Genomic DNA, 20,156 nt, shown 5'->3' on the forward strand with positions numbered 1-20,156 from the left:
GAAGATGCTTAATCCTTTCTGGATATCTCTTGCTTTTACAGATCAATGTACAAAATTGGTGCACAACTTATCAATATCCACTGTAACTATGGGTATAGATATGTTCTATATGTATGGTTTGATAATCTGGGAACTAGTGTGCTTATGTTGCAAGCATCTCTATTCTATTGGTGTCGGTAACCAGCCTTCCTCTTGGGTGATTGAATGCCATTGAATTTATATTTATTTGATTCCTCCCGGTAATACAACTTAGTTCATGATTCATTCTATATGTGTGGTTTGGTAATTTAAGATCTGCAGTTCTGTTCTTTTCAGTAATGTTAGTTGAACTATTTTTAATAATTGATAATAAAAAAAAATTATAAAAAGGTGAAAGGGGAAAGGATTAAAAATTACACTTAGGTTAGTGAATTTTTGTGATTTACTTGATATTGTAAGTATTTTCACAACCCACATATTCGGAGAATTTCTTTCTTCTATTTATGTGGAGAATGAGAAGCTTAAAGTACAATGCAGATAGTAAATTTCTAGATTTGCATAATTTTACTGCAGAAAATTTTCTCTTGAAGTTGATAAGACCTGTTGTACTAGAATCTATGTTCCATTGCTATGCACAAGACAAGGTTTTAAAAATATTTTCCAAAGGTGTACTTATATGTGTTGAGCAGTGACAAAACAATCAAATATAATATTTTCATTTGATTATCTGGGGTAAGGCATACACTGTGCAATTAATTCTTTTTTTCTTTCTATTTTCTGGGATAAGGCATTTCATTACCAAAGAACAATGTGAGTATTTAGGAGAAAGATCAATTAAGACATTCTTCTTCTTTGTCTTTTCTACATTTTAGCTTTTTTAGCAGCAGGCTTCTGGGAAAATCAACTTGAATTTACTGCAATCTAACATTAAGTTTTAAGCATGCTTGTTTGCATTTTATACGGTACACCAGCTGTAGTGCACCATGCTCCATGTGTTGTGAAAATGCTTAATCATTCATGAGGTTTTTCATTCAGGATTCTGATTTTAATCAATATATGCTCCCTACATACTCTAGTATTGTTCTATGCAAACCTGTAACTCCAGAATGCTTTAAAATTTAAAGACATTCATGTGTTTGTGAACCTTTTCTATCATTTTTTGAAGTCTTTTGTTGTTACTATATTATGTGTTCTGTATCACACTTTATTTTGATTACATAGTTTTGGTGTTGTTTGCATAACCAAGGACCATTCATAATTTGACTAAATAGCAATTTGGCCTTAAAATTGGTTAACCCAACAGTTAGAATATATTAGAATATCATAGATCATGATATTACTATAAATACATAGACCATGCCTTTTTACGTACCATGTTTATGGAGCAACCACCTAGGTTCAAATATTCTCTATGATCAAATCCTGTATGCAAACTAAAACAAGCACTCTATGGTCTCCGTCAAGTTCCAAGGGCATGGTTCGATCACTTTAGCACCTTCCTATTCCATTCTGGATATTTTTGCAGCTCTGTTGATCCATCTCTACTTTTTTCTCATGGTTCTCATGGCATGGCGCTATTCTACTCTCTTGTATGTAGCTGATATCATCCTCACTGATGATAACTCAAATATTTTGCATGACTTAATCAATCAACATCTGACTGGGTTTGCTATGAATACTTTGGGTATTCACACCAGTTCTTAGGCATTGAAGTTCAGCACTTTTTTGGTAGGCTTTTTCTTAATCTACAAAATATGTTGGTGATCTTCTCACTGATACCCAAACAGCCGATTGTGAATCCATTTCCATTCCTATGGTTGTTAATCCTTATTATTATTCAAATCCTATGAATGAGCCATTTTTAGATCTACATCTCTATCGAAGCATTGTTGGAGGATTGCAATATTTGAAGTTCACGTCATTATTCACTTGCTTGTTCACTCCACAATGGAGCTTCATGCCTTTTGAGATGCAGACTGAGGTTGTTGTCCACTACTGGATTTTGCACCTTTTTAGGTGGCAGTAATTGCATTTAATGATGTAATACGAAAGAACCCATGGTTGCTTCCTCAAGTGCCTATGCCAAGTATTGCACTCTTGCTTCAGCTGCTGCTAAGCTCACTTGGTACTCCCTTGTTCTGAGAGATATTGGTGCTTTTTAGCTCAGCCCCCTACTTGGTTTAGTGATAATATCTCCACCTTGCATCATTCTATCAATCTAGTCCTTCACAAAACACATTGAAATTGACTATAATTTTGTTATAGAAAAGGGTGTACTTGGTGATTTGGTTATGCGCTTTGTGTCATCCTCTAATCAAGTCCTAAGTTTTCTGAACCAAATTGGTCTTTTCCTTGCTCCAATTTGAGGGTAGTATCAAGGATAAAGCTGATTCAAAAGACATTCAAAGTTAAAACTCAACAAAGTCCGTAAATGTGGTAGTTTATTCTGTACATTGCATTATTTTCCAAAATACAAGTTTGTAGATAAGATGAGATGGAGACACTCATGTGTTAAAGGATCAGTATATAAATAAGTTGTCTAATGAAAAGGTTGATCCTGAGTCCTAACAAGAGAGAACTCTAAGTTCTGAACTAGGAGATTATTTTCTAAGAATTTCAATTGCCAAATAGATTGTGCAAACTCTTTTTAATTGAACCTTCAAAATGCATTAGTCATAAGAAAGTTCTCATCTTTACTTGGTAACTTCAAGTTAATCAATTTAACCTCCCTCTAGCTACTGAAGAAGCTAATCATCTCTCTCTCTGACAATCCACCCAAAACTCTCCCTTGCAAAACCTAAAGAAAATTTTTAATATGATTGTATCAGTCAATTGTTTGAAAAGGTGTGGGAACACTGACTCTTCTGATAACTCAATTGGTTGGCACTTTCTTGTATTTCTAAATGAGACTTCCAAAGTTCAAATCTTTTCTCCCCTAACTATCAAATGAATAAAATAATAATAATAATAATAATAAAAATAGTGGAAAGACTAGACCAAGTTTGTTTTCCCTCTTTGTTCCATGGGAGTTCTCCCATTGTTGAAGATATGTAAACTATTGTGTCCCCAATGTTGTTTGTTTGGCTTTTGATTGTTATTGTTTTGGACCAATATCCATCTCTACTCTCTCCAACTAAGTTTTTACTTGTTAAGATGGGGATGGTCTCGAGGCAAGGTCTCTTTCTTTTTTTTGGCTAAAATGCATAATCTATCTTTTAAGTTTCTTCAGAATTTATTTCAGTTCTATAACTTTGTTTTCATTCATTTCAGTCTTCTAAGTTTCAAATTTATTCAATTAAGGTCTTTTTGTCAACTTCTGTTAAAATTTTTTGAAAAAAAATCTGGAAAATATTTTTCAGCCATTAATTTTTTTAAATTTAAAATTTTTGAAGAAAAATATTAAAATTTTTTTTGAAAAATTAACCACAATATATAACAAAAATTGATGGAAAAACCTTAATTGAATAAACTTGAAAGTTAGAGGACTAAAATGAATGAAAACAAAGTTATAGGAATAAAATGAATTTTCATTAAATATAGAGGTTGGTTTTGCATTTTAGCATTTTTTTCTTTCTTTTAAGTCTTTGTTATTTAAACAATAAATAAATGACGCACTAATTTGGCCTCATTATTTTATAATATCATAACAATTGAGCCTAAACAAGACATTTCTGTGATTGGTCTAGTGAAATATTAAATTATGTAATTCATGAGCATCTTATAAACTTCTAACCAACATATTAGGGTTATTTTTAAGAATTCTTTCCTATAATTATTCGATATGCATAGGCCTACAATCACCTCATGTTAATCAGGCACTATAATAGTGAGATTAGATGTATGGGGGTGGGGAGTAGGGTAGAAGGAGAATGAGGGTTGTTTTTAGACATTATTTTGAGCATGAACTTTTTTAAACAACTCACACTTTTTTATTACTTTTTAAAGGCGGGGAAAAGAGTTTGAAGATAAGATAGTACTCATTTTTAATTCATCAAATTTAAGGAATTTGGATAGAAATCCACTTATATTATAAAATAAATAAAGGGTCCATTTGGTCCATATGATAGCAATTTATATCTATTTGTTTTAAATTGAGCAAAAGAGGGTTTATATTTATCTCATTTTAATTTTTAAAACATATAAATTAAGGGGAGGGATATCTATTTCGCTTCCTCTTAAAAGACAAAACTGCAATTTGTACCCTTAAATTTTGGTGTAATTTTGATTTTGTCCTTTAAAATTACAAAATTTTGATATGTACCGCTAAAATTACAAATATTTTGAATATGAGCCATTTTGTTGATGCGTGGTGATGAGGTGTCCAATAAGTATCATCTCAACTTAAAATAAGGTAGTTTTTCAAATTGAAAATTTGAAATTTTTAGGCTATCCAAAAATTTAAGCGTGTAAATTGCAATTTTTCAAAATAATATTTGAAAGGACTTTAATAGGGTTTAAAATGATGTAGTTCTTAATGATGAAAAAAAAAAAAAAAAAAAAAAACGCTCTTTTGAGCTTAGTTGGTATTCAATAGATATCTCATCACAATACATTAACAAAATGACTTAAATCCAAGCAATAATGGTAGAGGTACGGATCCAACTTTTGAAATTTGAAAAACAAAATCAAAATTATCTCAAAATTTAAGGATGCAGATTGCAACTTAATTATTTTAAAAAACATTCAATCATCTCATTCTCTCCCGTACCCTCAATTCACCCACGTCTATATTTTGATATACAAAAGATTTTGCTTTGTGATAATGGGATAGGGATATGAAATAGGATTTAGCAAATTGATTTATGCTCTTTCAAAAACAAATGTTCACAAATCTTTTTAAATTTTAATTACATCATTGATTTTGAAATATAATTCAACAGTTTGTAAATTGAAAGGAAAGATCAATGTAAAGATTGTCCAACCAATTGACTTCGAAAGTCATGCAATGAGACTTGACTTGGTCGTACAATATTAGTATATGACCAATCCCTGCTTTTGTTTGTTTGTAAAAGTAAAAGTTCACTTTGCATGACCCCGCATGCTATCCCTATCTGCGCAATATAATATCCAAAAGCTTCTGTACCCTTTTGAGTTTTCAACTTTACTGTTAATCTTCCATTCATTCTTGCCAGAGAAATAGAAGTTTACAGTTCATTCTTCATCGTCTCTACTCTGAACCATCCAATTCAAGTGAGTACCACCTTCTCAAGCTTGATTACAATAAATTATCTGGATACCTTTTATGTTTGGTTTCTTTCTTTGGCTCTATTGATTGGAGTAATTAATTCTCTCGTGTTGGGTATCTTTTTTTTCTCTATTGATTGGAGTACTTAATTCTCTCGTGTTTGCTCTATTGTTTTGCGCTAAGTTGGTTTTAATATGTAATGTCAGAAGTATTGGTTATTCTTCAAGATGACTTATCAATATTATGGTTAACAATTCAATTTATGAGATTTATATTACTTGTTTCCTTTTTTTTTTTTTTTTTTTTTTTTTTTTTTTTTTTTTTTTATTCACTCATATTTGGTTACCCTTTAACCACAAAGATGAGTAGAAATTTATGTCCAGGGCTTTTAGTGCCTCAAGAAATAAGCAATCACACCAAAATTTCTCTTGCATGCATGAACGTTGTTTCTGTTTTTGACTATATATGTTCACATCTTTAGTTTTGCTTCTTTGCATGAATTGTTAACTTCTTTATTTTACCCATTCCAGATAGTATTTAAAGCAGAATACATATTGTTAAATGTTGTTGCGATTGAGCTCCAAGAAAAATGAAATCTTGGCTTAAAATATGACCGTAAGATGTTGGAATAATGTTAATGTATACCTGTCCTATAAACATTGACCTGTTTTCAATTCAATTCTTTAATTTTCATTTCGGTCATTTAACTTCCATTCATTTTTAATGCAGTCCTTCTGTCCAATCAGCCCCATTAAATCCACCAAAACAATATCGTTTTTGAATGTTAAAAATAATAAATTGAAAAAAAATTAAGGACTAAAATATAAAAGTATTGAATTGAAAACATGTTAAAATTATATGGTGTAATTTGTAATTTTAGCCCTTTTTTCTATAAAACAATATTAATACTACAACATGAAAGTATTGAAAATTCTCATAACTAAAGATCCTTGAAAGGAGAAATTGGCCTATTAGTGTAAGTATGTTTCTTCCCATCAGTACATTGTAGTTTTGTTCACTCCCTCTCTAAGACACCATTTAATTCTGAAAATTTCCATCTCACAATCTTGCTCCATTCTAATTCATGCTATAAGGGAGACCAGAATTTGTTCTGCTCGCTTTGGATTGTATGTGTGATTTTTTTTCTACATTCAAGTACTTTTAAGATATCTACGTTAGACCAATATTTGTTCTATGCTGATGCTAGGTCCTCTGTAAATTCCGTTTGAGTAATCTTAGACAGCCTTATCTATCTTAGAATGTTGCCAAGTTGTCACTGCATCTCCATTGGTATATGCCCTGTGGTCAACTTATCTATGCAGGCTGTTAATTACATCAAGTAAAGATAGCTCTTTCTGCATCAGCTGTTGAACTGAGTATCTGAAGCCACATTGCCAGCAATCATTCACTATTCTTTTCAGCAATTCTTTAGAAAGAGATTATGATATTTGAATCATGAAAGAATAGGACTGTGTTAGTTAATTTATTTTCATTAAAAATTAAGATAGGCTAAAAATTTATTTTAAATTATGAAAGAATAGTACCATCTTCTTCTTTATACCTTTATATCCTCTTTAGTATGACTATTTTTGGAGCCGTAATGATATCTTAGCCATAAAGAATTAGTCCTTAATATCAAATTTTGTTTTACTTCATCTTCCCTCTTAATAGGCATGTTGTCAACCTTTCAAAAAAGTACTTCTCCTATTCTTTTGCTTAATATGTTGATCCCTCTGTGTTTGTGTGTATGGAATATCTCACATGGAAACAATGTGTTGTTGTGTACAAACTTTCTTTTAGATTGATTTCATTCCCAAGTCAATGTGAAAGAGTAAATTTTGCCTTTTTGGTATTAGGTATGGCGAAATTGGGAAAAATAATTGACATGGGGGAACAGCTATGCTATTGCAATAGCCTTGATGAAAAGATGCAAAAACTAAAAAGGAAATTGGAAGATCTGAGCAGCAGGGAAGCTGACATAAATAAAGAACTAGAATATGCAGAGTCACTATATTTAAAGAAACGAAGGCGGCAAGTTGAAAATTGGTTGACAAATGTAGAGAGAATAAGCAGGCAAGTTCATAGCCTGGAGCAAACACTGGAAGAAAGGAGATTGCTTGGGTGTGTACAGTTGTGGAAACGAGTGGAAGAGCTGACTGGAGAAGTGACACAACTTGTGGATCAAGGAAGATTTCCTGGAGGGCTCACCTTTGAAGCACATGAGACCAAAGGAGATGCATTGTTGACAACAAAATTGGTGGGTCAAACATTTCAAACAAATATGGATAAGATTTGGACATGTCTAATGCAGGATGAGGTCTTAATCATTGGCATTTATGGAATGGGGGGAGTGGGGAAAACAACCTTGGTGACTCATATCCATAACAAACTTATAGAAAATCCAAACACTTTCGATCATGTTTTTTGGATCACAGTATCACAAGATTTTAGCATTCATAAATTGCAAAATGATATTGCAAAAATACTGAATCTAGACCTTTCGAACATGGATGATGAAAAGAAAAGGGCAGCAAAATTGGCCCAGGCTTTGATGAGAAGACAACAATCTGTGCTCATTTTAGATGATGTTTGGAATCATTTTGTTTTAGAGAAGGTGAGAATTCCTGTCAGAGTCAATGGGTGCAAATTGATTTTAACCACGAGATCATTAGATGTGTGTCGAAGGATGGGTTGCCAAGTGAAAATCAAAGTGGAGCCCCTTTCAAAGGAAGAAGCTTGGAGCTTATTTTTGGAGAAAGTTGGAAATGAAATTTCACTTCCTCCTGAAGTAAAAGATATTGCAAGGTCTGTTGCAAAAGAATGTGCAGGTCTGCCACTTGCCATAACCGTACTGGCTGGAAGCATGAGAGGAGTGGATGACATCTGTGAATGGAGGAATGCATTGGAGATTTTGAAAGAATCAAAACTGGGACAAGATGACATGGAAACTGAGGTTTTTCAAGTACTGAGATTTAGCTATTGGAGCTTGAATGATTCAAAAGTGCAACATTGTTTTCTATACTGCTCACTATATCCTGAAGATTATAAAATTAAAAGAGAGGAGTTGATAGAAAGGTTTATTGATGAAGGTTTCATTGACAGAATGAAGAGCAGGCAGGTAGAGTTTGACAGGGGTCACACTATTCTGAATAAACTTGAAAATTCTTGCTTATTGGAGGGCATTATAGAAGATTTCCCCAATGAGAAAAAGTGCGTCAAGATGCATGATTTAGTTAGGGACATGGCACTCCAAATTGTGATTGTGAGTCCTCGATTCATGGTAGAAGCTGGCATTGGGTTGGAGAATATACCAGATGAAGAAAAATGGACAAAGGATCTAGAGAAGGTTTCTTTGATGCACAACAAAATATCTGTAATTCCTTCTAGTTTATCACCAAGGTGTCCTAAACTTTCAACGTTGATGCTTCAACATAATAGTCTAAGAAGAATACCAGATTCTTTTTTTGTGCATATGCATGGGCTCAAGGTTCTCGATCTATCATATAATGGCATTGAATATTTGCCAAATTCACTCTCCCACTTGGAGAATCTTACATCGCTGCTGCTTAGAGAATGTGATAAAATAGAACATGTCCCTTCGTTAGCAAAGCTTTCTGCTTTGAAGAGGTTGGATCTTTGGCATACAGGAATTAGTGAAGTACCTAATGGTATGGAAATGTTGGTCAACCTCAGATACTTGGATCTCTATGAAAGCTTTTGCGGAAACAATATAAAACAAAATCATATTTTCATTTAAAGATCGTTGTACCACATAACCATGGATTCTAAATAGAATAAAATTGCGTACCTCTCTTAGCAACCCAAGCGTGTTGCCTCCCAAGGTATTCACGTCTCTCTCTCTATTTCTTTTGAGTTTTCAGAAGACTGCAGTATCACACAGTAGTTCTGATGGCCAACCACTAAATATGATATTATAAAATCTTATTTTATAGTAGACTTTTAAAAACCCTAGAGAGAGATTGGACGTGGGATCCTTAGGGATCCTAATCTTCAGCCGTAGGATTTTATCAATAACTTTTAAACGTTATTGACTTATCTTGAAACTCTTTCCAAAATTATTTCTTAATTTTCTCAATCATATCAAGAAAATATCTGAACTTCTACATATTGCAATAATGTCCATCAACACATTGCAATTGACCCCTGAAGATTAGAGATTTACAAATGAGGTCCCATTTCATACAATTTTATATCTATGTCCTTCCACCATACTATATTCCCACAAGCCACTAGGACTGGATAAATATCATTGTTATGTCCCTAGCTTATGTGACCCTTAATTTCTTGATTTCATAATTTCTATTGGACTCCAAAATATTTATAAAAACTCTTTAAATATATATATATATATATATATATACAATATTATATATATATGAAAAAACATTTTTGAAAAATGTCACCGGCCGGTTTTGTTTTGAGTCCAACTTCAATATGAAAATCAACTGAATATACTATCTTCTTTAGAGACTGGTGGATTCATTGTTGAGCATTTATATATTTTACTCATTACATACATAACCCAATGTGTCTGTATATAGCCTTTAAAATTGGCATCACCAGTTGACATTGTCAAAGTTATGTGCATAATAAATAAATACACACAAACCCCTCATGTTTGAAGACAATAGAAAAATTGTGATAGAACAACCTTTTAAATAACAATGATCACTCCATAAGGTGTTCTTGATCAGATCCAATTCAGTGTATGTACTTGTTACATTACACCCACTTGTTTGCTTAAAGTCACTACTTCAATGATGGAGTAAATCATCCTATCATATAGCAGCACAACAAGTGTAGGCTTCAATGGTAATATTCAATTAATATCCACAGCCTAGAACAATTTAATAATATATGAAAAATCATTACTCCCTGTCTTTGGTTCTTTAACCATTAACATGATTTTTCCTACAGAGGTGACATCACATGCCACATTTAAACAATGAAATATACCTATAAAAATTATGAATGTGAAAATAGAATTTTATCATCAAATAAAAATGCACAGTATTGTTTTTGAGGGCACATAATTCTAACAATCTCCCACTTGCACTCAAAACCAATCATACATGTATTTAATACCCATTGCTTCCAAATGTTTCTCAAACACTTTTTGAGACAATGCCTTTGTGAGTGGATCTGCAACATTATTGGCAGAGGCAATCTTTGTTATTGCTACATCACCTCTTTGTATAATATCACGTATCAAGTGATATTTACGTGCAATATGTTTTGTCCTTTGATGAGCCCTTGGTTCTACTGCATTTGCAATAGCCCCATTATTGTCACAATAGATAGTAATGGGTGACTCAATAGAAGGAACAACTTCAAGTTCTTGAATGAACTTGCGAATCCACACAGCTTCCTTTGCAGCTTCACTTGCAGCTATATACTCTGCTTCTGTAGTAGAGTCTGCAGTAGTATCTTGCTTGCAACTTCTCCAACTTATTGCTCCCTTGCCAAGAGTGAACACAAATCCAGAAATTGATTTTCTATCATCAATATCAGATTGAAAATCAGAATCTGTATACCCTTGGACAGTCAAATCCTCACCACCAAACACCAAGAAATAATGTTTGGTCCTATTTAAATATTTGAGGATATATTTCACTGCTGTCCAATGCTCAGAACCTGGATTGGATTGATATCTACTCACAATGCTCACTGCATAACAAATGTCTGGCCTAGTGCAAAGCATTGCGTACATGAGACTTCCTACAGCCGAAGCATAAGGACAGTTTCTCATTTTCTCTCTCTCTTCTTGTGTTTTAGGACACATTTGATTAGAGAGATGAATTCCATGTCTAAAAGGTGAAAACCCTTTCTTGGAATCTTGCATGCTAAACCTAGCCAATATCTTGTCAATATAATTGACTTGTGAAAGTCCCAATAACCTTTTCTTTCGGTCTCTAAACAATTTGATTCCGAGTATATAGGACGCTTCACCAAGATCTTTCATTGCAAAGTGACTAGATAACCATATTTTTATAGATGACATTGCTCCTACATCATTGCCAATGAGTAGTATGTCATCTACATAAAGAACTAAAAATGTAATAGTGCTCCCACTAACCTTTTTGTAAACACAGGGTTCATCCATATTTTGTGAGAAACCAAACGATTTGATTGCCTCATCAAAACGGATGTTCCAACTGCGTGATGCTTGCTTTAGGCCGTATATAGATCTCATCAACTTGCACACTTTTGATTCTTGACCATGAGATATGAAACCTTCTGGCTGGTCCATAAAAATTTCTTCTCGAATGTGTCCATTCAAGAAAGCTGTTTTAACATCCATTTGCCATATCTCATAATCATAATGTGCAGCAATTGACAATAGAATCCTTATGGACTTTAGCATGGCTACTGGCGAAAAAGTTTCCTCATAATCAATTCCAGCCTTTTGATTATACCCTTTTGCCACTAGCCTAGCTTTATAGGTCTCCACCTTACCATTAGGTCCTATCTTCCTTTTGTAGACCCATTTACAACCAATAGGCTTAATACCTTCTGGTTTGTCTACTAAGGTCCAGACCTGGTTGGTATACATTGAGTCCATCTCTGATTCCATGGCCCTTTTCCAATTCTCAACGTCCTTATCAGTCATTGCTTCTTGATAAGTAAAAGGGTCATTATCATGCTCCTCTGACTCCATTAGATAAATCTCATTTAACAAAGTGAGTCTAACTGGAGGCCTGATAGTCCTTTTACTACGTCGAGTTTCTTGTATTTTGCTTGGTTCAGTAGGCACTATTACTTGCTCTTCATTATACTCATTCAACTCAGCCATTGGGTTATCAATTTGTTCATCAAGAGAAACTTTTGCTCTACTTTCATTTAGGCTATAATCTTCCTCAAGAAAAATAGCATTCCTGCTCACAAACACTTTTTGCTCACTAGGATTGTAAAAATAGAAACCAGTAGACATCTTGGGATAGCCAACAAATAGACATCTATCACTCCTAAGTCCTAGCTTATCCATATTAGACTTTCTAACATGTGCTGGACAACCCCATATCTTTAAGTGATTTAGACTTGGTTTCTTACCAGTCCATAACTCATATGGGGTATTAGGAACTGATTTGGTAGGGACTCTATTTAATAAATAAACAGCAGTCTCCAAAGCATAACCCCAAAATGAAATTGGCAACTCTGACATGCTCATCATAGAACGAACCATATCTAATAAGGTTCTATTTCTTCTTTCAGCTACACCATTATGTTGAGGTGTGGCAGGGGGAGTCAATTGAGAAATAATCCCATTTTCCTTTAGATATTGCTTAAATTGATCCAAGAGGTATTCTCCTCCTCTATCAGGGCGAAGAACTTTTATGCATTTTCCAGCTTGTTTCTCAACCTCATTACGAAATTCTTTGAACTTTTCAAAGGATTCAGATTTATGTTTCATTAGGTACAAATAGCCATACCTAGAATAATCATCAATGAAAGTAATGAAGTAATAGAAACCACCTCTTGCCATGTGATTCATAGGACCACAAACATCAGTGTGTATTAATCCTAATACATCAGTGGCTCTAGCTCCCTTTCCTGTAAAGGGACTTTTGGTCATTTTCCCTTGTAAGCAAGGCTCACAAATTGGATAAGGCTCTACCTTCAAAAGATTCAATGGCCCATCCCTTACCAATCTATTGATTCGGTCAATATTGATATGACCAAGCCTTAAGTGCCACAAATAGGTAGGATTAACATCTCTTTTTCTTTTAAGAGATAACACACTGGTAGCAATATCATTCTCAACACAATTAATAGAATTATCAATAGAACTCAAAAAATAAAGACCATCTTGTAAAATGCCAGAAGTTACAAATTTATTATTAAACTTAACAACAAGTTTAGAAGTAAAAAGAAATGAATATCCTGAACAACCAAGTTTTGAAACTGAACTAAATTTCTTCGCACTTCTGGCACATATAAGCAATCTTCTAAAACAAGAGTTCTACTAGAAGATAATTCTAAATAAAAGGTTCCAATGGCAGTGGCTGCAACAGTTGCACCAGTCCCCATCTTTAGGATCACCTCCCCTTCATTTAGCCTTCGGGTCTCCTTGAACCCTTGCAACACATTGCAAATGTGTGAGATTGTACCAGAATCTACACACCAAGAATCAAATGGACCATCCATTAAATTTGTTTCAATAACGAGCAAATTAGGCATACCTTCTGCAGGTTTGTCATTCTTCAGAGAAGCCAAATAATGGCGACAGTTTCTCTTCCAATGACCAGGCTTACCACAATGGAAACAATTTCCTTTTGCTTTCTTTTTCTCAGTGTCCTTATTCACTTTGTCACCTTGAGCCTTATTGAATGACTAAGACCCTTTTCTCTTAAAGTTCTTACCCTTAGGCTTAAACTTAAAAGAAGAATCAGATTTTTCAGCCAACATTACAGTAGGCTTTTCTTTCTTGATGAGATCCTCAGCTGCTTTCAACATATTGAGCAGCTCTGACAATGTCACTACCATCTTATTCATGTTATAGTTCATGATAAACTGATTAAAAGAATCAGGTAAAGATGCTAGGATCACATCAACTTGGGTCTCACTATCAATTTCTGCACCAAGCATATCCAGTTCATTGATGAAAGAAATCATCTTCAGGACATGTTCCCGAACTGGAGTTCCTTCCACCATTTTGGTGGACATGAGATTTTTCATAGCAGTTTGCCGTGCACTTCTGCTTTGTTCTCCAAACATCTCTTTGAGGTGCAACATCATATCTTGTGCTGTAACTAGGCCTTGGCATTGTTTTTGCAACACATTGGTCATAGAGGCCATTATGTAGCATTTAGCCATTTCATCAGCCTCATGCCACTTATTAAATGCATCTCTTTGCGCCTCAGTGGCATCAGCTAAAGCAAGTTCTGGTGCCTCAGTATTAAGGACATGAGCTATCTTATCAGCAGTAAGAACAATGATTAGGTTCCTTTTCCAATCTACATAGTTTGGTCCAGACAATCGATTTTCATCCAAAATCTTAGCTAAGGGATTAAAATTGGTCATAATGAATCTGCAAAATAATACAAAATAATATTTTCACATACATATATCCATCATATTCAGGTTTTTGAATAACTAATGGTACCTCCCACAAGAACAAAATATCATAGATTCCCAGAACAGAATATAACAATTATATTCATAAATAGTTCGAAGTGGGCATCGGGAACCCTTACCTTGCATGCTCCAATAATTTCTTTTGAAATATACTGTGCACACCATATAAAGGCAAATAGATACTATTCATCATAATTTCATCTCATGTTTCTAATTTTATTTAATTTATCTATGACTCCCGATTTACTTTTGGCCTCCAAATCAAACATGTTTTACACTATTTTAGTGGTCATGTTTATTTGGATAAGTGCAAACCATTATCTAAGTGTGATATATGTACTAGTATGATTATGTTGCTATTTTAGCCACACTCCCACCAGTCATACACACACCTGTCTTCCCAAGAAGTAAACAAGAGGAACTACTAAACCAAAATCAAGTCTATCCTTTTGGCTTCAACAAAATTTTAATTTAAAAGAACCTTTATTCACCGACAATGGAGGGCCATAGGAATTATTCTATAAAATTATCCTATTTAGCACTTAGCATATATCAACACTGGGATGTAACTGTAAAGTGAGTCAATGCACTAAATATCATTCTTTATGTGTCTAACACAACTCCCACCAATTGAGATTCAATACCTTAATTCGGCAATACTCAAGATTTTATCAATATAAAAGGGTGAGTCAATGAACCAATATATATCAATATAGGTTACACAGATAAGCACATATACATGCATGTAGGTTCATAATAGACAATCTATCAAAGACAATCTATAACATAAAAGACAATCTATGAAGCCTACATATGAAACCATAAAAGGACAATCTGTAAAGCATGTATAGGCTACGGCGCACAAAAGCAATATACAATATATAAGGCATAAGAGACAATCCATGAAGCCTACACATGAAACCTAATCTATAAAGCATTTGGAGGCTTACAACACTACTGCGGCGCACAAAAGCAAGGTATTTTAATTGATGTTCTCCACTTCACCGAATGAAAATATTTAACATATCACATATGTATATCAATCACGGCATATAAGAAACATATCTCGGCAAGCATATTGATATTAAATAATAATTTAAAATCCATGATTAATTGTGGTTTGCTCTGATACCACTGAAAGCTTTTGCGGAAACAATATAAAACAAAATCATATTTTCATTTAAAGATCGTTGTACCACACAACCATGGATTCTAAATAGAATAAAATTGCGTACCTCTCTTAGCAACCCAAGCGTGTTGCCTCCTAAGGTATTCACGTCTCTCTCTCTATTTCTTTTGAGTTTTCAGAAGACTGCAGTATCACACAGTAGTTCTGATGGCCAACCACTAAATATGATATTATAAAATCTTATTTTATAGTAGACTTTTAAAAACCCTAGAGAGAGATTGGACGTGGGATCCTTAGGGATCCTAATCTTCAGCCGTAGGATTTTATCAATAACTTTTTGAACGTTATTGACTTATCTTGAAACTCTTTCCAAAATTATTTCTTAATTTTCTCAATCATATCAAGAAAATATCTGAACTTCTACATATTGCAATAATGTCCATCAACACATTGCAATTGACCCCTGAAGATTAGAGATTTACAAATGAGGTCCCATTTCATACAATTTTATATCTATGTCCTTCCACCATACTATATTCCCACAAGCCACTAGGACTGGATAAATATCATTGTTATGTCCCTAGCTTATGTGACCCTTAATTTCTTGATTTCATAATTTCTATTGGACTCCAAAATATTTATAAAAACTCTTTAAATATATATATATATATATATATACAATATTATATATATATGAAAAAACATTTTTGAAAAATGTCACCGGCCGGTTTTGTTTTGAGTCCAACTTCAATATGAAAATCAACTGAATATACTATCTTCTTTAGAGACTGGTGGATTCATTGTTGAGCATTTATATATTTTACTCATCCTATCATATAGCAGCACAATAAGTGTAGGCTTCAATGGTAATATTCAATTAATATCCACAGCCTAGAACAATTTAATAATATATGAAAAATCATTACTCCCTGTCTTTGGTTCCTTAACCATTAACATGATTTTTCCTACAGAGGTGACATCACATGCCACATTTAAACAATGAAATATACCTATAAAAATTATGAATGTGAAAATAGAATTTTATCATCAAATAAAAATGCACAGTATTGTTTTTGAGGGCACATAATTCTAACACTCTATGCACCCAATCTAAAGATGTTACCTGTTGGGACTTTCACTAAACTCTCTCATCTCCAATATCTTGTTGTTTACCGATCATCTGAAACATTAAAAGTGAATGGAGAGGAGGAAGCATACTTGAAAAGATTGGAAACTTTTAGCGGACAATTCAGTGAACTCCAAAACTTTAACGTATATGTCAAATCCTTAAAAGTGGGAGGACCTAGCAATTACCTACTTCAAATGGGATTAGATGACCCAGATGTCACACCAATTGAAAGTGACACCTTTGACAAATGTGTAATCTTAAAAAGGTGCAGTTTAAGTACAAGTAGAGGTGGAGGAGAAGATCCCCTTTTGCTCCCAGAAGATATTGAGTTCCTATATATTCAAGAGTGCAATGATGTAAGAAGTTTATGTGGTATTTCATCATTGAAAAATGCCAATAACTTGAAGGCCTGTGTAATTAGGAAGTGCAATAGAGTAGAGCATGTGCTGTCTCATTATTCATCCCCCTCTTCCATTCTCACTCTCCAAAGCCTTGAGTCACTACGGCTTGCATTTTTGCAAAACTTAAGTGACTTTATTAGGTGTGACACAGCTTTATCACAATCTCCACCATCAGGCACCTTAGCCTGTCTCAAAGAATTTAGAATATATAACTGTCCAAATATAAAGAAGTTATTCATGCCTAGGTTGTTGATGTGCCTCCAAAACTTGGAAGAGATTCACGTAGAAGATTGTCGCCAAATTGAAGAAATAGTGGCTGCAGCATCTGATGAAAATGAAGTAGAAGAAAATAAGGACAAAGGGCTTGGCACTACCATATTCACTCTCCCTAAATTAAGGTGTTTGCAATTGTGGGATCTGCCTCAATTGAAGATCATCTGCAATGATAATGCAGTACTAGTTTGTGATTCCCTCCAGAAATAATAGTACGTTATTGCCGGAAGCTTAAGCGGATCCCTCTCTCACTGCCCCTGCTTGATGGTCAACCATCCCCACATCCCTCTCTTCAAATAATAAAAGCATTTCCAGAACAATGGTGGGAATCACTGGAGTGGGACCATCCCAATGCCAAGAATTTACTTCAACCCTTTTGTCAATTCACACGATATGTATAACATCCCCATGTTGATAATTTCTTTCTTTCCATCACACTTTTATTTGTAATTTAAGAAAATTTTCCCCTTAAGAATTTTAGACCAACTTGGACATGTGTTCAAATTGTTTACTTTGCATTGAGAGTCCTTTTTCTAATTATAGCCCCTTCAGGTTACTAATCTTGCTCTTTGAATTTTTCGAATGTCTTTGTTGATATATCTTCTACCACTGAATTTTAACATAAAGTATATCATTCTTTATTGGGTGTTTTTTTTTTTTTTTTTTTTTTTTTGTGTGTGTGTTCTTTTATAAGCTTCTGCCCCCCACAAATGGTGAGGCGTTGATTGAGAGAAATTCATCTTGGTGTACAGTTTATAGGTGAATATTGGTAAAATAATATAGTGTTTACCAAAAGCATTTGTATGATTCTGCTTTATGCTCAATTTTGTTTTCGAATCGTTCTAAAATATCCTTCACCTTTGCGTAAACTTCAATGAACAGTGTGAGATGTTCTTAGGAACTGGGTATGGCTCTGTTCACTCTAAGGTTAGTTCTATTTATTTAAACACAGTCATCAATATCCCACTTTTGTCTAGTTTCTCTTCCTCAAGCTCACATTGATATAGCACAGCAAGTGTCTGGAGAAATCACAAATAGAAAGAGAATCAGAGTAATGAAGAATAAAGAGCCGAGAGAAATTATATTATTACAGAAGTGAAACAATTACTACACAAAACAACGTGAAAAGCCTGGCCCTATATATAGGGGTGTGAGTCTCTCCTCTCTAATTTACACATTTAGAAGCTCAACAAATTCAATTTTTATACTAACTAAACTGCCTAACAATAACTTAACAAATTCAACAACTCCAGGTTTACTTGGGCTAACCAATTACTGACTAGGACTGGAGGTATCACACATCTGTTTCTTTTCATCTTATTCTTATTTTTACTTTGTTTCTTGTGAGCTAATCATTTTTATTTATTTGATGCCCCTATTAGACCAGCTATTTTACTTCTTTATAAGTATTAATTAAAATGCTAATCGTCGAGAATAGGATCATGGATGGCTGCACTTATGACATGATTCCATTGGCATGGTGTTATAGTGGTGCAAGAAGCATGTGGAAGAGACAGTCAGCAAGGACGAACTCAACTAGCAACTCGAAACCCCTCCACCCATGCTGCCAAACTGCGATAGCCCCAGCTAATTAAATCTGTGTCAGTGATGATCTTCTGTATCTCTGTTATGTTTGATGTGGTGCATGTGGAGGGAGTGTAATAATCGCACATTTGAAGATGTGGAGAGTTTGGGTAATTAGCTTTTGGCCTTGTTTGTGGGCTCTTTGTTTGATTGGTCTCAGGCTTGGGACTCACATCTGTGCTGGTGATGATCCATTGCTAGAAAGTAGCTACATCCAAGGATAAGAGAGACTTTGAGAAAGAAATGGAAAGGGAGAGGTGGTGGTGAAAGAGGGTGAGTAAAATAAAATGCGAGAAAGAGGCGAACTTATAAGGGGGGAAAAATCAGAGGCATATATGTGTTGGTATGAACTTGTTCTAAAATCATATTCATTTACAGAAAAATTAATAAACGGAACAGAGAAAGAATAGAGTCCAATAGGGGTGTAGTTGAAAAAGTGGGTAGCAAAAATAGTAAAAAAGAGGAGTTTTAGCTAGAATTTGGCTAAGAATTTACTCCGGCTAATGTGAATCCTTTGCCCCATAAACTTCTTTAGAGATGCATAAGCCTAATGATTTTGCTATGCATTTCTGTAAAGTATAAATTCCCCAAGATGTTGGTATATCCCAGGCACTCTTTGATGGTTTCTCATTGAATATCTGCTTCTTTGCTGAAACTAGTTTTAAAATGCCAGTCTTATGCAGTAGTAATTCTTTAGTCATAGTCATCAACTCATCATCTCAGGAAACCAATCTGTACCTAAATCCTCGGTTCCTTACAACATAACTTTCAAAAAATTATAAGATTCTGAAGCTCCTCTCAGACACTGCACATTGCATCGTTGAGAGCTGCCCAATTTTTGTTAAACCTAAAAATGGGACATGCTGCAAAATTTCAAGCTTAGAACATAGCCTATCCCATACCCATGTGGATGACCTTCAAAACGATGAGAAGACTGCTACTTCTACATTAAAGGACAAAGTTTGGCTAAGCTACAACCAACAATTAGAAGATGACATGTGCAATGCACATGACTCGCATAAAATGATCGTATACAATCACTTAAATGTGGTTTTGTAAGTCATGTGCATTGCATATGACAAGTATATATGTCATCTTCCTATTATTAGTTGTAAGCTTAAACTACAACCAAGTTTGTAGCCAAACTTTGTCCTACATTAAATGGATTTTTTTTTTCACATGAAGCTGTTATTTTCTGTGTATATTTGATGATATTGCTTTCTTTGCAGTTGCATTATTAAGAATTTATTGACTATCCAAATGATAATGCTTGTTAGTGATTCTGAGGAGTCCATGTGTTAACCCATTATTTGACCAAGCAGAAGGTTTATGTCTAGAAACCTGGTCAGCTGGAATAGATTTTATTGAGCTGAGTAGATT

At 34.1% G+C, this 20,156-nt stretch overlaps 1 pseudogene across 1 annotated transcript; it reads left to right on the forward strand.

The window, feature by feature from the left end:
* The first annotated feature begins 5,015 nt into the window (after positions 1-5,015).
* Positions 5,016-17,749, forward strand: LOC115956542 (annotated as a pseudogene). The gene is made up of 4 exons (XR_004084299.1): positions 5,016-5,169; positions 7,021-8,877; positions 13,714-13,931; positions 16,506-17,749. The product of XR_004084299.1 is annotated as a disease resistance protein SUMM2-like (transcript).
* Positions 17,750-20,156: the final 2,407 nt, after the last annotated feature.

This window comes from Quercus lobata, chromosome 8 (assembly GCF_001633185.2).
Source record: "Quercus lobata isolate SW786 chromosome 8, ValleyOak3.0 Primary Assembly, whole genome shotgun sequence".
Classification (NCBI taxonomy): Eukaryota; Viridiplantae; Streptophyta; class Magnoliopsida; order Fagales; family Fagaceae; genus Quercus; species Quercus lobata.